Source organism: Triticum urartu, chromosome 2A, assembly GCF_056163025.1.
Source record: "Triticum urartu cultivar PI428250 chromosome 2A, HENAU_Tu73, whole genome shotgun sequence".
NCBI classification, from domain to species: Eukaryota; Viridiplantae; Streptophyta; class Magnoliopsida; order Poales; family Poaceae; genus Triticum; species Triticum urartu.
This window is the reverse complement of record NC_141874.1, coordinates 424,579,661-424,584,010: the sequence shown is the minus strand read 5'-3', so window position 1 is coordinate 424,584,010 and position 4,350 is coordinate 424,579,661.

The window sequence follows — 4,350 nt, the reverse complement described above, 5'->3', positions numbered from 1 at the left end:
GGGGGAAGGGAGAAAGAGGAAAGGGGGGCGCCGCCCCCCCCCTTCCTTGTCCTATTCGGACCAGGGGGGAGGGGGCGCGCGGCCTGCCTTGGTTGGCCCTCCTCTTCTCCCTTAGGGCCCATGTAGGCCCAATAACCCCCGGGGGGGTTCCGGTAACCCCCCGGTACTTCGGTAAAATCCCGATTTCACCCGGAACGTTTCAGATATCCAAATATAGGCTTCCAATATATCAATCTTTATGTCTCAACCATTTCGAGACTCCTCGTCATGTCCGGGATCACAAAAACCCTAATTACGATTGTCACCGAACTTTAAGCGTGCGGACCCTACGGGTTCGAGAACTATGTAGACATGACCGAGACACATCTCCAGTCAATAACCAATAGCGGAACCTGGATGCTCATATTGGCTCCTACATATTCTACGAAGATCTTTATCGGTCAGACCGCATAACAATATACGTTGTTCCCTTTGTCATCGGTATGTTACTTGCCCAAGATTCGATCGTCGGTATCTCAATACCTAGTTCAATCTCGTTACCGGCAAGTCTCTTTACTCGTTCCGTAATACATCATCCCGCAACTAACTTATTAGTTGCAAGGATTGAGTGATGTGCATTACCGAGAGGGCCCAGAGATACCTCTCCGACAATCTGAGTAACAAATCCTAATCTCGAAATACACCAACCCAACAAATACCTTCGGAGACACCTGTAGAGCACCTTTATAATCACCCAATTATGTTGTGACGTTGGTAGCACACAAAGTGTTCCTCCGGTAAACGGGAGTTGCATAATCTCATAATCATAGGAACATATATAAGTTATGAAGAAAGCAATAGCAACAAACTAAACGATCAAGTGCTAAGCTAATGGAATGGGTCAAGTCAATCACATCATTCTCCTAATGATGTGATCTTCTTAACCAAATAACAACTCATGTCTATGGTTAGGAAACATAACCATCTTTGATCAACGAGCTAGTCAAGTAGAGGCATACTAGTGACACTCTGTTTGTCTATGTATTCACACATGTATTATGTTTCTGGTTAATACAATTCTAGCTTGAATAATAAACATTTATCATGATACAAGGAAATAAATAATAACTTTATTATTGCCTCTAGGGCATATTTCCTTCACTACGGTCGAAACGGGGGTCTTGTTCATCGGGAGGGGTGTGGCGTACCGCAAAATGGACGAAACGGACTTGTGTTGGAGCGCTTCGGTCAAAATGGGGGTCCTGTTCATCGGGAGGGGTGTGGCGTACTGCAAAACGGGACTCCACGGGATACTGTTCATCTCCACCGTCGACCCCCTCCAGCCTCCACGAGCTACTGTTCATCCACCGTCGACCTCCTCCAGCCTCCACCTGCGACTGTTCATCCACGGGCTCTTGTTCATGCAGCCTCCACCGCGCGCTACTCCACCGGCTACTGTTCAACCAGCCCTCTCCACGGGCTCCTGTTCAACCACCCCTCCACGGGCTACTGTTCATCCTGCCCTCCACCGTCTACTGTTCATCATGCCCTCCACGGGGTGGTCCTGTTCATCCTGCGCTCCATGGGGTCCTGTTCATCCAGCCCCAACCGGCTCGATCGATCGGGGTCTTGTTCATCCAGAGGCAACACCATGGGGTCCTGTTCATCCACCCCCATCGGAAACTGTTCATCCAACCCCCCCCCCCCCCGCAACGCTCACTGTTCATCCAGAGGCAGCATCGATCGGCTTCAGTTAGCAGCAGTAGCGAAGGAATCGCTCGATCGGGTTCAGTTAACAGCCATCGATCGATCGCTCGGGTTCAGTGACGCGTAGCCTGCAGTGCAATCGCTCGAGTTCAGTTAGAGCCCAATGCCTCGCTCGGGTTCAGTTAGAGCCAACGCCTCGCACACACGCGCGTACGTGTACGAGAGAAGCGCGCATCGCTTGGCCCCCGACCTCCCACCGTAACCGGGAACTCCCCGAAATTTTCCTCGCCCTCGCTTCTACCACGGTTTTTTCCGTCATGGACGGCCCAAAGAATGTCATCCAGCTGCGTCTCCGGCCCGCCTGGGACGAAAAGCCCATTTTCTGTCATGATTTTTTGTCATAGAAGTAGGAGCCCACCACATCTATGATGATACCGGGTTTTGTCACAATTATCGTCATAGAAGTGTCATATGTATGATAGAGAAAAAATTCGTTCGGCCCAAAATGTCACGGATGTGTCTTTTTTTTGTAGTGCATGAGAGATCAATAGTTTCTCTAAAACAAATCCACCGCCGTGCTCTAAAAGATATAAGTGAAGTACTAGAGCAAAACTATATAACTCAAAAGATATAAGTGAAGCACATAGAGTATTCTAACAAATTCCAAATCATGTATGGCTCTCTCAAAAGGTGTGTACAGCAAGGATGATTGTGGTAAACTAAAAAGCAAATACTCAAATCATACAAGACTCTCCAAGCAAAACACATATCATGTGGTGAATAAAAATATAGCTCAGTAAAGTTATAGATGGAAGTAGACGAAAGAGCGGATGCCTTCCGGGGCATCCCCAAGCTTTGGCTTTTAGGTGTCCTTATATTATCTTGGGGATTCCATGGTCATCCCCAAGCTTAGGCTTTTGCCACTCCTTGTTCCATAATCCATCAAATCTTTACCCCAAACTTGAAAACTTCACAACACAAAACTTAAAGTGGAAAATCTCGTGAGCTCCGTTAGCGAAAGAAAACAAAAGAACACTTCAAGGTACTGTAATTAACTAATTATTTACTTATATTGGTGTTAAACCTACTGTAGTCCAACTTCTCTATGGTTTATAAACTATTTTACTAGCCATAGATTCATCAAAATAAGCAAACAACACACGAAAAACAGAATCTATCAAAAACAGAACAGTCTGTAGTAATCTGTAACTAGCGCAATATCTGGAACCCCAAAAAATCTAAAATAAATTGCTGGACCTGAGTAATTTATATATTAATCATCTGAAAAAATAATTAACTAAATATCACTTTCCAAATAAAAATGGCAGCAGTTCTCGTGAGCACTAAAGTTTCTGTTTTTTACAGAAAGATAACAAGACTTTCCCCAAGTCTTCCAAACGGTTCTACTTGGCACAAACACTAATTAAACACAAAAAACACAACCAAAACAGAGGCTAGGTAAATTATTTATTACTAAACAGGAGAAAAAATCAAGGAATAAAAATAAAATTGGGTTGCCTCCCAACAAGCGCTATCGTTTAACGCCCCTAGCTAGGCATAAAAAGCAAGGATAGGTCTAGGTATTGCCATCTTTGGTAGGCAATCCATAAGTGGCTCTCATAATATATTCATAAGGTAATTTAATTTTATTTCTAGGAAAGTGTTCAATGCCTTTCCTTAACGGAAACTGGAATCTAATATTTCCTTCCTTCATATCAATAATTGCAGCAATCGTTCTAAGGAAAGGTCTACCAAGGATAATAGGACATGAAGGATTGCAATCTATGTCAAGAACAATAAAATCTACTGGCACATAATTCCTATTTGCGACAATAAGAACGTCATTGATTCTTCCCATAGGTTTCTTAATAGTGGAATCCGCAAGGTGCAAGTTTAGAGAGCAATCATCAAAATCACGGAAACCTAACAAATCACACAAAGTCTTTGGGATCGTGGAAACACTAGCACCCAAATCACACAAAGCATAGCATTAATGATATTTAATTTTAATTTTAATAGTAGGTTCCCACTCATCACAAAGTTTTCTAGGGATAGAAACTTCCAACTCAAGTTTTTCTTCATAAGATTGCATCAAAGCAGCAACGATATGTTTAGTAAACGTGTTATTTTGACTATAAGCATGAGGAGAATTTAGCACGGATTGCAACAAGTAAATACAATCAATTAAAGAGAAATTTTCATAATTAAATTCCTTGAAATCCAAAATAGTGGGTTTAGCAACATCTAGGGTTTTTATTTCTTCAGTCCCACTTTCATCAAATTTAGCATCAAGATTTCAAAACTCTGAATTTTTGGAACGCCTTCTAGGTAAAGGTGGATCATATTTAGTCCCATCATTATCAAGATTCATATTGCAAAACAAAGATTTAATACGGGACACATCAATAACTTTTAGATCTTCATCTTTATTTTCATAGGAACTAGAAGAACACGCTCTTATAATGGCATCTTTCTTAGCACGCATCCTAGCGGTTCTTTCTTTGCACTCATCAATGGAAATTATCATGGCTTTGAGAGACTCATTGATTTCATGCTTAGGAGGAATATATCTAAGCTTTAAAGAATCAACATCAAGAGAAATTCTATCAACGTTCCTAGCCAACTCATCAATCTTAAGCAATTTCTCTTCAATCAAAGCATTGA